This window comes from Leptonychotes weddellii, chromosome 7, assembly GCF_054177405.1.
Source record: "Leptonychotes weddellii isolate Sample4059 chromosome 7, ASM5417740v2, whole genome shotgun sequence".
Taxonomy (NCBI): domain Eukaryota; kingdom Metazoa; phylum Chordata; class Mammalia; order Carnivora; family Phocidae; genus Leptonychotes; species Leptonychotes weddellii.
Window position 1 is genome coordinate 80207071 of NC_138375.1, and position 16387 is coordinate 80223457.

Below are 16387 nucleotides of genomic sequence, written 5' to 3' on the forward strand. Positions count from 1 at the left end.
AGCAGTAGGGTCAGTAAAAAATTTGGCAGGGTAGAAAATTAAAGCCATTAACTAAAATGAAGATCATCTGCCCTTCATTAACATGAATGACAAAGAATCATCTGTGAAGCATTTTGAATTCCTTAGAGAAAGTCTTTATTTATGCTTATTTATCTCTGTGCATTTTTATCATGGACATCCTTAATTTCCTCAATTCTGATATTTCATTGATTCAAGAATTTCATCATGCCTTAAGACTATATATAGAATTGAAACATGAACTTCACAAAATCATTTACTATATTACCACAATAATTTCTAACGTTGAGAATGAGATTGTGGGTTGTATTTAGTTTCTGTTATGCTTACGTACACTTTGGACTGACATACTAAATCCAACATTAAACCAAAAAATGGTATTATATAAAAGATGATGCAAAAGGCTCTATCTGAACAGTTAGATTATTTTGCAAGGTTGATGTGTGGGAACAAGTCATATCGGTAACAAGTGAGCCTGGGAATTACCCAGCCTGTCATTTCAGAATGTTTTTGTAGTTTTTTATGCAGTGCATGTGTGGTTACTCTGATTATATTATGCCATATTGGGGAAGGTAGGGATAAGTATATACTTTAGTGGTATTAATTTGGAGATTTGCAAAAATCTAAGGATGCATCTTTATAAAGGCCGGGCTGTTTTATCATTGATCAAGGGATGTAGAGGACCTGGAGAAGTCGTCTGGTCCTCTTTACTTTCGTTGGGTAGTGCCCTGAAATTGTGCAGAGAAGCCTCAGGCCCATACTGAGATGTGTTGAGTGCCCCTCTCTCCCATGCCCATCCCCACGTCAACCAGAGCAGTTCTGCATTCATTGGTCTAAATGAAATGTAAATGGTTGCTTCTTTTTTATTTTTAAATTTAAGTACTCACTGTTAAAAAATGTTTGAAAACCATTGATCAGACTTACCACCACCCGCACTCACTGCTACATAAGATTTTACTTGCACCTAAAGAATCTCTGACATATCTGTTAGGATCCCATTTTTAAAGTCCAGTTATACATTATGTGATTATTAGTCCATGCCTGAGTTAGAGTCTGTCTTTTGAAATCTTCATTTCAAATTTTTTTAGTTATCAGATCTTTACATTAGGTAAATTACTGAGTTCTTTCCTTAAGAATTTGTTTTTAACTATAACCTTCCTCCACTCCTTACCTCTTAATCTCTAGTTGTTCTTTACTGCTTACCAAATTATGGGCAATCTCTGTATCCTGGCATTGTAGTCCTCAATCACAGGGCACCAGAACTGTCTACACTGCATACTTCCATGTGCCTTGAAGTACAGTAGAGCCGAGGGGCCAGAGCAAGGTCTCACACATGCTGAGTTGAATTCAGTCTCATAGCAACAACATCAAGCAACCAAATCTCTGCTATTTTTGGTTGTGCTTCTCATTGTTAGGCCCAAGTAACTAATTTTTTAAAAGCTCTGGGAAAGAAAAATGTTTTATTTTTCTTCTCTCTCTAAATAGAAACTGCTGCTTAAGCTTTATGGCAAGTGAACATGTATTTTTCTTTCTTCTTTTTTTAAAGGATTTTATTTATTTATTTGACAGAGAGCACAAGTAGGGGAGCAGCAGCAGAGGGAGAGGGAGAAGCAGGCTCCCTGCCAAGCAGGGAGCCCGACGTGGGGCTCGATCCCAGGACCCTGGGATCATGACCCGAGCCGAAGGCAGACGCTTAACGACTGAGCCACCCAGGCGCCCCTGAACATGCATTTTTCTTAGTTCTGTGTTTCTTCTGTCTTTCAAGAAATAGTGTATTTCCTCCCCACTGAAGAAATATTTTTCAGGACACACAGCAATATATTTAACTTTAAGTCTGAGGCATGGTTATAAGGTTAATAAATGCTTAATAAAACCACCAGTTTGTTTACTTTCTGAAGTCACATAAGAAAAGATAAATGTAACTTTTTTTATGTGTATAAATTCAGTACTTCTGAAGATGCCAAATGAAAGATTGAAATCCTTCATTTATGACCCAGACAAATAAAATAAGGTAATAAAACACAGAGCTCTATCACAGTTATTTATTAAGTATTCTGTTTTATTTTAGGAATACTTTAGAGGAGCCATTCTTCACATTTAAAACCAAGAAATTTTAAATCAACAGTTAAAAAATCTGTATGGTACATTTTAATTTAATATTGACTACAACTATGGAAACAATTATACTTACTTGTTTTCTGTTTGCTTCTATTCCTGGAAGGTTTCTAACACAATCTCAGTGACCAATTTTCTAGACATCACTTGCAGCTTACCAGTTTGCTTCCATTCAGTAATCATTAGGGCATTTGGATGCATTAAATAGAAATATGATACATGAGAGATTTTGATAATGCGTATAATTTACCTTAAATACTTTGTGGTGATTGCCTAGTGACTATATTTATGTATATTATATCTATATTTATATATGTTATATATAAATACGTATATACAGATAAGCTGAATGATATGTGTCTTTAATTGTAGAATATGCTTTTCTTTTTTCTTAAATGGCTCTTCTCAGTTTACTATATGAATCAGCTCTACTAATCACAGTTAAAGTTAAAAACTGCCATTGCTTTTACATTGTTTATACAGATTGGCTTGGAGGAAGTGGCAGAAGGGAGGGAGGTGCAGAGGTTCTGGAAGCACTGAGAATAGTGAGGAAGTGCAGTGGCTGAGTCTAGTAGTTTCTTTACAAATTATAATCCAGTGCAATTCTCCTTAGCTTTGCATTTGCAATTATTTCAGCTTATGTAAATATTTTAATTTGTTCAACATAGTAACTTGTCTTCACCATGCTCATGTTCTCTATGAATATGTTGAAATTAAATATATATATATATATAAATAATTTGGTGCTTTCACTTGGAGTTCCTGTCCCTTAGAAACCATCGCTTGTTTACTGCTTCCATTGCATCTTGTTGCCTGTGGCATGCCTCTCCCAGTTGAGTAGTCACATGGGCTCCTGATTTTGCCTCAGTTTCAGCTGCCCTGAGGGATTATCGAGTTTTCCAGTCTTTAGTTTCTGTCATACTATCCCAAACATAACCTCAAATTTAGTGACTTGTCAGTCCTGGACTTTCCACAAAAGGTGATAACAAACAAATAGAATGCCTTCCAGCACAGAGCTAAAGGTATATGACAGAAGAAAAGACAGTAGACATGTTTTATTTCAACATTAGCAAACTTAAATGCTGCACTGTTTGTCACAAAATGGAAACATTTTATTTATGTTCTTTCATTCACTTTAGTTATTCCTTAGTACAACCCTATGAGGAAGGTATTCTTATTATTCCCATTTTACACAGGAAGAAACTGAAGCCTAGAGAGGTTCATCATTTTCTCAAGGGCTAGGAATCTCACTAGCTCTATCAACCTTCAACCTTCAGAGTTTAAGCTTTTAAGCAGTGCATGGTATTTATCGGGCCCTTGAGGTAGTCAAAATCTAATTAAGAGATAAAGAAATAAAAAAATGAGAGAACATGGAACAATTAGAAAGCAGTTATACCCCATTACATAAAATTGTTACATGGTAATAACTAGCTTTCTTGTTTATAATCCAGGCCATTATTTTTAAAAATTATATACATTGGGGAAGTAGTGCCCATCTAACTATACTTCTAAGAGAAGAAGAGTAATTGCAGCCTCAAAATGTGGGTTTGCTCTATAACTGAAAAGCTGAAAGTTACCTAAAGATCATTTTTAAATGTTATTCATGAGTTTACTCCCCTTTGTCCAACAGTCCTTATTCTTTTTTTTTTTTTAAGATTTTATTATTTATCTGTCAGAGAGAGAGAGAGAGTACATAAGCAGGGGGGCACCAGACAGAGGGAGAAGCAGGCTCCCCACTGAGCAGGGAGCCTGCTGAAGGAATCAATCCCAGGACTCTGGGATCATGACCTGAGCTGAAGGTAGACGCCCAACGGACTGAACCACTCAGGTACCCCAATGATTCTTCTTCTTCTCCCACAGGAGATTGTCTTTCTCATCCTAGCCTTACCAGTCTAGGGACCACCCATCACTCAGACCTCAGCACTTGATCTCTTTCAGTTTTGCACATAGCTCATCCATTTAGCACTCTTACTATGCAGATGATCTTACTGTGTTTGATTCAGTGTGACTGTCTCTCTTCAAGAGGGCACAAGAGTTCTTTCTTAAATCAGATATTGAAGTTACTACTCTTGTCTATATTTCTTTGTTTTTCTTCTTTCTTTTTCATCTTAAACTAACACTTGATAAATACTGTCTCATTGAACTTTGCTATTCTATACCACAGAGAAGGCTTCTCTGGAGGAAATCTGAGCCCAATGCAAGATTCCATGCCCTATTCCAGATCTGGCATAGTCCACTTTCCCTGATGCCATTCAGCCAGTTCCTGAACTTGGAATGCCTTTCCTTGACCATTCTTCAGGCTGTCACCTCAGACTGCTGCTAGGAGGCCATTATGTTCTTTGTTGTCTATTTTTCTTGGTCTATCAGCATAGTTTTCCTGTGTAGCCCTGTATCGTTTGCCTAGTTTCTTTTTAAGTCAATTGATAAAGAACCATGTCCCATTTTACTTATGTTCAGAATTTTGCATTGTGTTTCAGATACTTATATCTGCTTCTAGCTAATGAGACTCTCCAGGGGAAATTACAGTCTTCAGAGAGAAATGCTTCTTCTCAATTGTGGTATCAGTTTTATAGTTTTGTGTAAGTTTAACCACTGGAGGGAAAAGGATAGAGGTATTTTGAACCAATGATCCCATTTCTACAAGAGAAATTATTTTAGAATTTCCTGGGTAGGCAAAGTTACTTAAGTAAAGTTAAGAATTGAAGACTAGATACCAAGTGTCCTGCTTTTCTTTTGCTTTCAGGCAAATATCCCTAACACCAGATTCATTGTGACATCACATCTGCGGAATAAGTCTTTGTTGTACATACTGAACATAAAGTAGTGCCTATGATTAAAACAGGCCTTTTTTTTACCTCAAACTGTAAAATCTGCAGCAAGAAAACATTTATAGGTGTTAGAGTCAAGCTTTGCTACTATATATATATATACATATATATATATGTATATATATGCTCAAAATTACTATTCTAAGAAAGACCAATTAAAGTAAGATACAATCAAAAGTGAAAAATAGTAGTACCTCCCTTTTAAGTGAAAAAGGATCCCTGGTCCAACTAGGGAGTGCTGACTTGGAAAAATTGGTAGTTTGACACTGTGAAAGAAATAAAATTGTCATGAACAAAGGTGAAAAGGGATTATATTTGTCAAGAAGGGACTCCTACTGCATGAACTGTCTGAGGGCTGTGGCACGTCACATCTAGTCTTGGAGAGTTAATGACTGGTAATGTTGAAGGAATAGGTCTTCTGTCAGATCATTATAGCAGTCCTAGTTACAAAGGCCTCAAGATGTAATGACTGGTTCAGATAAGGGGCCAAAATACTTCAGGTGAAATATGACTCAATCCAACCACCTTTTCCCTGATTAGGAGAGGGAAGCCAAGGCAGTTTTACCTAGAAAGCACTGAGGGTAAGCCCTAGGGCAAGAACACAGAAGCTGCTTTTGGTCCTTAGGAAATGAGGGCTGAAGAGTTTGCTTGGCCTCCAATCCCGTGCTTGTTGTAGACTATACTTTGCTCAGTCTCGCTCTACTACAGAATATTCTCTTTTTACTTAATCATTCTGAAAGAGTGAGAATTAATAATTAAAACTGGTAAATTAAATGAGCCTGGATAAAAATGTTATTGTTCCTTAGAAGAAAGGACAAAATCCTACACAGTTAAGGTACCTCAAGAATATCAGGAAAACAAAGGGGAAATTGTCTCTTTCCAAGGTTGCAAGAGGTCAAATTTATGCCTGGTTATAATGAAGGAGAATTGGTTTTTCTCAACTATTACTACATCCCAGATATTGATGAGTTTCTAGAACTCATCTACTAATCTTAACCTAAGGAGGACACAGAAAGACTCCTAATGAAAAAGACACCAAAGGATATCATTAGGATAGGAAATAATCCTCTAAACTGCACACCTTAACAGTTAGTTTTGAAGATATTTTCTTATGGTTTAAAAAAATATCAAAGAAGTGTAAAATGGAAGAGTGCCTAGTTCACTACCCAGCTCATGGTAGGTGATCAGCAGGTATTAGTGTCCTCTTATTCCCTTATTCAAAAAGAATTAATATCCTTCATTCCAATTATAGACTAAGTCAGTTATAGAAATTTGGACAATTCTAAAGATCCTGAAGGAGAAAAAAATCACCTTATAATCCAACCATTCGAAGGTAAACACTTAAGATATTGTTTATTCATTTTCTTACCAACATTTTAAATACTTCACACACACACATAGAAATCATTGAGCAAACTTCTTTTTATGATTCCTCCAGTAGTTAGATTTCAGGGCTAACAGTGATCCATTAAAGAAATACAGATCTACTAGTGAATTATTTCAACCCCTAGATTCATCAGACACTGTATAAGTGAAGGGCATTGTAACAGAGTTGATAAGAGCTTTAAAAATTAGGTTCTACCCCTGGCAAAGGGAGAATATCTCCTATTAAGCAAACTGGGGATAACAATAATACATATGGAGAAAATATAAAAAAACAATTATCTCAAGGGATGGGAATATGACCAAAAGCAGTAAAAAGCTGGAAGGGAGTGGAAACATTAATTGATAGAGTTAATGACACTAAGTGAATTTCCTGTTTCTGTGGGGTTTTTTGGCCATGTGACTAAAAACTAGATAGAAACCTGCTGTCTTACTGCCTTAAAGAACTAATATTCAATTAGCCTAAAATTTGTGAATAAGTAGATACAGAGGAACAAAAAAAGCTGATGGGACAAACAGAAAGCAAGAAGATCATAAAATTAAACACCACCAGAATAATAGTTACATTAAATATAAATTGGTTAAAAACTCCAGAAAAGCAGCAAACAAAAACCCAAAAAGCTCTTTGAAAGGATTAACAAAAGTGATAAACATCTAGCTAGACTGATCAAGAGAAAATAGAGAAAACACAAGTTATCAGTGTCAAGAATAAAAGGTGTGTCACTACAGATTTTAAAGACAGTAAATGGATAGTAAGGAAATATATGAATATCTTTTTGCCAACAAATATAACAATTTAGATGACATAGGCAAAATCTTTAAAATATAACTTATTCTAATAACAAAAAAAATGAAGAAGGAAATCTGAATAGCTCTTCAATTAAAGAAATTAAATTTTTTTTATGAAAAACCCTCCCACAAAGAAAGCTCTAGGCTTAGATAATTTCATTGGTGAATCCTATCAAACGTTTAAAGAAGAAATAACACCGGTCATATATAAACTCTTAGAAAAGGTAGCAGGAGGGAGCACTTCCCAAATAAAATAAATGGTAGCTATTTTAAAAGTACTGCAATGTAATTTTAAACAGAGAAAACATTAAACGTTTGAGCCTATAACAGTAAAAAAAAAAAGTATCTTAGTTCGTTTGGGCTGCTATAACAAAGTACCACAGACTAAGTGTCCTATAAATAACAGAAATTTCTTACAGTTCTAGGGGCTAAGGAGTCCAACATCGAGACACCAGGATGGTTGCATTCTGGTGAAGATTCTCTTCCTGATTCAGAGCCAATGCCTTCTCACTGTGCCCTCACAAGGTAGAAGGGGCAAGGAATCCCGTGGCATCTTTTATAAGAACACCAATTTCATTCATGAGGACTCCACCCTCATGATCTAGGCACCTCCCCAAAGACCTAGCTCCTAATTTGCGGGGGGGAGATTGGGGGGGCAGCTAGGATTTCAATATACGAATTTGTGGGGGAAACAAACATTCAGACCATAGCAGTATCAGCAACAGGTATAAGGAGAGTTCACTACATGGTTTAATAGTTTGTGTTTTCCTTCTGGATTTTAAAAGACAGACTTATTATTTTTTGTTTCATAAGTTGAATAAATAATAAATGTACATAGAAAAGAAAAACAAGTGGTGTCTGGGTAGCTCAGTCGGTTAAGCGTCTGATGCTTGATTTCAGCTCAGGTCATGATCTCAGGGTGATGAGATCCAGCCCTCTGTCGGCCTCTGTGCTGGGCATGGAGTCTGCTTAAGATTCTCTCTCTCCCTCTCCCTCTGCCCCTCCCCCTGCTCACGTGCTCTCTCTCTCTAAATAAAGAAAAGAAAAACAAAGTTACAAGAATGTAGACAGTGAAAGGGAAAATCTCCTTTTCCTTCACCTGCCATCTTCCCTTTCCCCAGAGGCAACCAGTTTTTAAATTTCTTCTCAGTTGTTATGATGATACCTGCTGCATACATAAGTATATATGTGTGTATTAATATATATATGCCTATGTTTTTAAGAAACTTCTTTAAAATATAAAAGAGTTGGAAAATTTAAAATATTGTATTTGTTAAAATAATCATTGACCACTTTATTTTCTCTCTGTATTCTCTGCTATACTTCTCAAGACAGGTGACATTGGATAGTCCTGGATACTTTGGCAATTTGGCAAGGGGACAGTTGAGTTGAGGAAATTATTTGATTTGTATTTAGGGGAATATATTTGGGTAGTTCATAGTCAATTTGTGAAGTTAACTTTTCTTACTAGCATGCCCCCATGTAGGAAGGGTCTTAGGAATTTTCCTTCTCACTGTCCTGACTCCAGGAAAACTGTAGAGCCTAGAGTTGTATCATGATGTGAGTATGTCCCATCTACCCAGCACTACAGGTTATATAGATGGGGGTGGAGGTGGTGGTAGGGGAATAAGCTTGATATATACATAGCTAGAAGATAATTTGTGGATTAGTCTTCCAATAATCAGAAATGCAAAATTATAAAGAAAGAAAATATAGGGGAAAAAGTACTCTAGAAATTCTAGGCAATTAATAAAACTATTATATTACTTTTCTGAATTCTGTTATGTTCATAGAACTATCTTTATTTAAGATTTATAAATTTGAGGAGTGCCTGGGTGGCTCAGTCTGTTAAGTGTCCAACTCTTGATTGCGGCTCAGGTCATGATCTCAGTCAGGGTCGTGAGATCGAGCCCAGCCTCAGGCTCCATGCTCAGCATAGTTTGCTTGAGTTTCTCTCTCCCTCTGCCTCTGCCCCTCCCCCACTTGGGCATCCCACTCTCTCTCTCTCTCTCAAAATAAATAAATAAAGTCTTTAAAAAAATTTGTGGGGTGTCTTGCTGGCTTAGTTCATAGAGCATGTTGATCTTGGGGTCATGAATTTGAGCCTCACAATGGATATAGAGATTACCTAAAAAAAAGTTGAAGATTTATAAATTTGTAAAACTTAAAATTTTATAATTTGTTCTGATTTCTTTTCTCATCCTAAACATTCACTTTCTTATCCAACTTTTAATTTTAGAACTTCAAGTTGTTTTAAAGAGGAATCTCAAAATTTTATAAGCTACAGGCTGTACAAAAACTGGATCTGCCCTGTTTAAGTTGTAGGACAAACTGAAGGAGAAAGATGTGAAATTGATCAAGGCTAGGATACAGATGCTCCTTAATTCTAGACTTAAGGAGGGAAAAAAAAAATATATATATATATATATATGCATATATATATAATGGGGGTTAAAATTTAAATATCTAGGAGTAGAATAAAAGAAGATATATAATTTCTAAACTGCTAAAATGAGAATGCACAATGAATCATGGAACACTATATCAAAAACTAATGATGTAATGTATGGTGATTAACATAACATAATAAAATTTTAAAAAATAAATAAATAAAAATAAAACGGGAATGCAAGCTTGATTAATTCCACAGAAGATAAGAAAGAAAAAAAAGGTAGTAAATAATATAAAATAAAATGGCAGGAAGAAATATAATCACAGGGGTGCCTGGGTGGCTCAGTCAGTTAAGCATCTGCCTTTGGCTCAGGTCATGATCCCAGGGTCCTGGGATGGAGCCCCATGTTGGACTCTCTGCTCAGTGGGGAGCCTGCTTCTCCCTCTTCTTCTGTCTACCACTGTGCCTACTTGTGCTCTCTCTCTGTCAAGTAAATAAATAAAATCTTAAAAAAAAAATAATCACAATAAATATAAATAAGTTAAATCCTGCTAATAAAATAAAGCCCTTGTCTAATGGGGCTTTCAAAACTCCAGCTATATGCTTTTTAAAAGAGTGAAGGAAAATGGACTTTAAAATTATGTTGGAATATAATATCAGAACCACCTAGAAACTTTTTTTTTAAAAGATTTTAAATTTATTTGTCAGAGAGAGCACAAGCAGGGGGAGCGGCAAGCAGAGGGAGAAGCAGGCTCCCCACTGAGCAAGGAGCCCGATGCGGGACTTGATCCCAGGACTCTGGGATCATGACCTAAGCCAAAGGCAGATGCTTAACTGACTGAGCCACCCAGGTGTCCCCCACTTAGAAACTTACTATCAGAATCACATAGAGAAGTCATTACATTAGAATCAGGGAGTAGACTTTGGGATAAAGGGATTCCTTTTTTCAGGACTCTAGGAATTAAGTAGATATGTTTGGTATATCTGGGCACTGACATGACTGCTTGTGGAGAAAGAAATGCGGTACTGGTGAGCAGGGTGGAAGGTACATTTACTTCTACTTTTCACCATATGCTTTTTTGGGCCCTTTTAAACTTAGTTTCTTCATTTATTTGGATTTTAAAAAATTTTTTTACCAGTTAAAAAATTGTTCAATCAAACAATCGTATTGTTCACTCAAATAATTAACAGGTTCAATAGAATATTTGGGGGAGGTCATCACCCATATGCAATTATGTGCTTTGCAATTATGCAAAAATGTGATTTATGACAAAGGTGCAAGTCAGTGGTGGAAAGGATGATCTTTTGAATAAATGATTCTGGATCAATTGGTGACCTATATGAAAAATATGAACCCTGACCCCTTCCTCACATTATATATAAAATTAACTCAAAATGGATAAAAATCTAATGTGAAGGGTAAAACAAAGAAACTTCTAAAAGAAAATATAGGAGAATAGCTTCATGACCTTAAGGTAGGCAATGTTTTCTTAAATAGAAAAAGCACTAACCATAGAGGAAGAGACTGATAAAATAGACTTCATTAAAATGAAGACCCTTTGGGGCGCCTGGGTGGCTCAGTTGGTTAAGCGACTGCCTTCGGCTCAGGTCATGATCCCGGAGTCCCTGGATCGAGTCCCACATCGGGCTCCCTGCTCAGCAGGGAGTCTGCTTCTCCCTCTGACCCTCCCCCCTCTCATTCTCTCTCACACAAATAAATAAATAAAATCTTTAAAAAAGAAAAAAATGAAGACCCTTTGTTTATCAAAAGACACCTTTAATAAAATGCGAGAACAATCCACAGAGTTGAAGAAAAATGTAAAACAACTACTGACAAAGGACTTATATCCAAAATCAGCAAAAGAAAGACAACTCAATGTTTTGAAAAATATGCAAGACTTGAACAATCACTTCAAAAATGTAGATATCTAGGGGCACCTGGGTGGCTCAGTCAGTTAAGCATCTGCTTTAGGCTCAGGTCATGATCCCAGGGTCTTGGGATTGAGCCCCAAGCCCCTCCCCCCATACACATTGTCGGGCTCCCTGCTCAGCTTCTCTCTCTCCCTCTGCCTCTCCCCACTGCTTGGCGCACTCTCTCTCAAATAAATAAATAAAATCTTTTTAAAAATGTAGATATCTAAATGGTCAATAAGCAGGTGAAAAATGTTGCAATATCATTATTTTTTAGGGAAATACAAATTAAAACCATAATCAGATACCACTATACATGAAAGTTTTCAAAATCAGATACTATGACTCTTGTACATTGCTGGTGAGTTGTAAATCGGGGTACAGCGCCTCTGCTCCTACCATTTCTATCTCCCCTATACCCGCTAGCAAATTATCATGCCACAAAATTCCTTTGCTCATCACAAGGTGATAGTTCAATTAGCAAATATCTGGCACATAAGAATAGTTAAGCGTATAAATCTGTACACCCTCCTTTCTTATTCATTCATCCTGCCTTTACTTTCTGCATGCTCCTTGGTTCCTTTTTATAAGACAAAGGGACCTGTGTTTCCTCACTTATTCATAGAGGGATTCTCAATCTATCATAGTCAGCTTAACAGGTAAATTGATGTTATTAGGAGAGAGGGCATGTGGAATAGCTCCTTAAAGACAGAAAACTTAAAATTTTGTATTACTCTCAAGGGGCTCTGTGTATACTAATCACCCTATAAGGAGGTAATAAATTTAGCATGATTATGGTCAGAAAAAAATGACCAGGATATTATGGAAGTGAGGTTGCTCTCACACTCTTGGCATGACAGTGGAATAACCCTCCTATTTTATCTGAGCATTACTTTCATTCTCATTATCTAGTAACATATTTTTTTCTTTTTTTAAAAACTTATTTATTTGTCAGAGAGAGAGAGAGAGCGCACAAGCAGGGGTGAGCTGCAGAGGGAGAGGGAGAAGCAGGCTTCCCGCTGTGAAAGGAGCCTGATGCAGGGCTCCATCCCAGGACCCTGGGATCATGACCTGAGCCAAAGGCAGACACTTAACCAACTGAGTTACTCAGGTGCCCCTCATATATTTTTTTTCTATTGTAGATGCCCAGAGAAGCAAATGAAAACAAAAAAGCCCACTTCTTTTTCTCTTTCTCCTTATAGTCTTCACACATTTAAATCACTGTTTTCTGTGGCCAGAGATTTCCCTCTAGTCTCTCTTCAAATGTAGTCTGTGCTCTTCCAGCCTTTTCTCTCCACAGCACTCCTACAGTCAAATCAGAGCTTTCAGGAGCTAGTTTCTTCTTGATCCTAGTACTTTCAAAATTCACTTTCAGGAAAAGGAATTGATAGAGAATTCACTTTTTTCCACAGGTGACTGCTTCAAGGAATTATCTTTTAAAATACAAATAAATACATTTCTTTTTTTTTCTTAAGATTTTACTTATTTGACAGAGAGAGACACAGCGAGAGAGGGAACACAAGCAGGGGGAGTGGGAGAGGGAGAAGCAGGCCTCTCATGGAGCAATCCCAGGGCCCCAGGACCACAACCTGAGCTGAAGGCAGATGCTTAACGACTGAGCCACCCAGGCACACCAAACAAATACATTTCTAATGGTGGAATTTTAAGGTCTAACAAACTGGTAAAGGGATGGAGGTTGGTTTTTTTCAGGCTAGTAATCTTCCCTCTAACCTTTCTTCTGCTCCTTATAACTATAAATGACCTCTTTTCCAGGAAGGCTAGTTCTGTTTTCAACAGACTATAAAGTATAGTATCTGATCTGCTGTTAGTCCCATGTAAATTTAATCTATTTTCTTTCAGAGGCATTTCCTCAAAAAGCCAGGAGGAACTGTCAATGAGTTGAAGTTGAAAAAAGTTTTGGTTTTTTTTTTTTTTTTTTTTTCCTTACCAGACTAAAACAACCTAAGCTGTAAGGACTAGGTGATCTCAGTTTTTTGGAAAGTGCAAAGTGTTCTTTTTCATGGTTGGTAGTAAACAAAGAACAGAATGCATCATTGGCAACACTTATCTAAATCGACCCTTTGGTTTATGGCAGCTTACAATGGACCGGTTTGTAGATAGGGCCCTGAATATAATAAAAGACCAGCATTCACAACTTCTGTACAAAGCATCAGCAGCTAACCAAGGTCCAACCATTGCTGCCTTTGTACTGAGCATGCAAATGCTTCCACTGTCAAAAAGAGATATCATTTCAATAGTTTATAAACATATGGTGTTTAAAAGTTACAGACCTGCAGCTTTAACATTTTAAAGTCAGTGCCTCAGAGTATGGGAGGTCCATAATCCAGAGTGATCAGTGGTATGTGTGTGTTATATATTACACACACACACACACAAACATATCCATATATATATATACTGTTAATAACTTGTCATTATTTGAAGTAAGTAAACAATGCAAAAACTCAGAAAAAGATTGTGGGCTCATTTCTTTTAAGTGTTATAACTGTGCCCTAGTAAAGGGTATAGAACTCTTTGAGGTTCTCATTTAATTCAAACTCTTCTTCCTTGGTCTTTTTTTATAAATAGTAAATATACTTTTTTTTAATAAATAGTAAATTAATAAATAAACACCTGTGATATGGGAGTTAACATTACTCTCCTCACACCTTATTTAAAACTTGATAATGCAAAAAAATTTATAAACTCTGCCTTTGAATTGTGTCTTTGACATAGCTTCTTGTTTTTACATAGACATCTGAAATTGGGTATCTATACAAAAAGAATGAAGTTATCCAAGGAACTAGTGGCTGTGGCCTAAGGGACTAGCAGGACAAAATGATTAAATATATTAATGATAATAATAATTGCAGCTACCATATGTAGTACTTACCATGAAAGGAATGGCTTTAAGCCCTTAATGTATACTAACTCATTTAATCCTTGCAAAACACTATAAAGTAATTATTATTCCCAATTTACAGAGGATAAATCTAAGGCAAAATTGTTTCTAACATAAGCCTAGTTAGGAACTGTCAGATTTGAATCTAGGTGGTCTGGCTCTGAAGCAACATTCATAACTATCTGAATTCATTCAATTAGCTAATCACTTATTCAGTCTTTAATCAAATACTTATCAAATTTGTATTATATTCTCAGCACTGTGGTAGGCTCCAGGGCATACATGAATGAGTTTAAGCGGATATGGTACCTGTTCTTATAGAACATAAGGTCTAGAAATAAACACAAACATTAATCAAACAATTATACAAACAAATGTAAAATTGCAAGGTGACTGGTGTACAAAGGAGATGTGTATGATGCTATAAGGGTTAGGGAGATTGGGAAAAGTTTTGCTGCAGAACCGATATATGCACTAGATATGAAGGATGGGTAGACTTAAATTAGACAAAAAAGAAAAGGAAGAGATTTCAAGGCAGAGGGAAGACCACATACAAATCCTCTATGGTGAGGAGGAACAAGAAGAGTTCTAGTAATTGAAGAAAAACCAATGAGATGGGATCACAGTGGGCAAGAGGGAGAAGAGTGCAAGACAAGACTTGAAAGATTGGTAAGTCCAGACCTGGCATTGAAAGATGTTAAACCAGGGCAGGGATGGTGGTAGAATTACATGAATAGATTTGTGTTTTAAAAGGATCATTCTGACTTTAATATTGACAGTGGAGTAGAAGAGGACCAGTAGATAATGAATATGAATAAATGAGTAGGAAGATTATTGTAGTGGCCCAGGTGAGAGATGAAGGTAGCCCGGACTGGATTGATGGTGGTGATAAAGAGAAGTGGATAGAATCAAGTTAGGGTTGGCTATAGTAGGCAGAAAAATCAACAGGACTCTCTAGCAAAATGATCTAAGCCAATTTGGTCACACACAACTATTCTGTTCTCTCTCTCTCTCTTTTTTTTTTAAGTAGGCTCCATGACCAATATGGAACCCGAACTCGCAATCCCGAGATCAAGAGCCACATGCTCCACTGACTGAGCCAGCCAGGTGCCCCTATTTTGTTCTTTTTGACAGAAAAAAGTACCCACCAATTTTTGAGATAAGTACATCTATATCATGGAATACTATTCAGCAATAAAAAGGAACAAACTATCAACACACACAAAACACCTCGACACACCTTGATACTAAGTTAAAAGCAAGTCTCAGGGGGTGCATGGGTGGCTCAGTCATTAAGTGTCTGCTGTGGCTCAGGTCATGATCCCAGGGTCCTGGGATCGAGCCCCGCATCAGGCTCCCTGCTCTGCAGGAAGCCTGTTTCTCCCTCTCCCTCTCCCCCTGCTTGTGTTCCTGCTTTCACTAACTCTCTCTCTGTCAAATAAATAAATAAAATCTTAAAAAAAAAAAAAAAAGCAAGTCTCAGACCAAATTCTGGCATATAAATAAACATTTTGAAAATAAACAGTTATTAGTAAGGAGGCTTTTATACAACAGTTCATACAGTCTCTTCTGTAAGCTCAGTTAAGTTTCAGCTCTCCATCCTTTTATGTACTGTCATGTTGCAGTTATCTGTTGCTCCATAATAAAGGACCCGCAAATTTAGTGACTTAACACAACAATAAATATTTATTATCTCATAGTTTCTATAGATCAAGGCTAAGTTTTGGTTCAGGGTTTCTCATGAGTCAAAAAGTTGGCTGGTGCTGTTATTACCTGAAGGCTTGACTGGGCCTGGAAGACCTACTTGTAAGATAGCTGACTCACATGCCTGGCAAGTTAGTGTGGGGTATTGGCAGGAGACCTGTGGACTTCCCCATATGCATCTCCATTAGGTTGCTTGAACGGCTTCACAACATGGTGGTTGTCTTCCTCCGAAATAGATAATCCAAGAGGACAAGGCAGAATTGCAATGTCTTTTTTTTTTTTTTAAAGATTTTATTTATTTGACAGAGAGAGACACAGCAAAAGAGGGAACCCAAGCAGGGGGAG

At 36.8% G+C, this 16387-nt stretch overlaps 1 long non-coding RNA gene across 2 annotated transcripts in view; it reads right to left on the bottom strand.

The window, feature by feature from the left end:
- LOC115942729 (uncharacterized) overlaps window positions 1-16387 on the bottom strand; it is a 66339-nt gene that overhangs the window by 25790 nt on the left and 24162 nt on the right. The gene's annotated exons all lie outside the window — the stretch shown is intronic.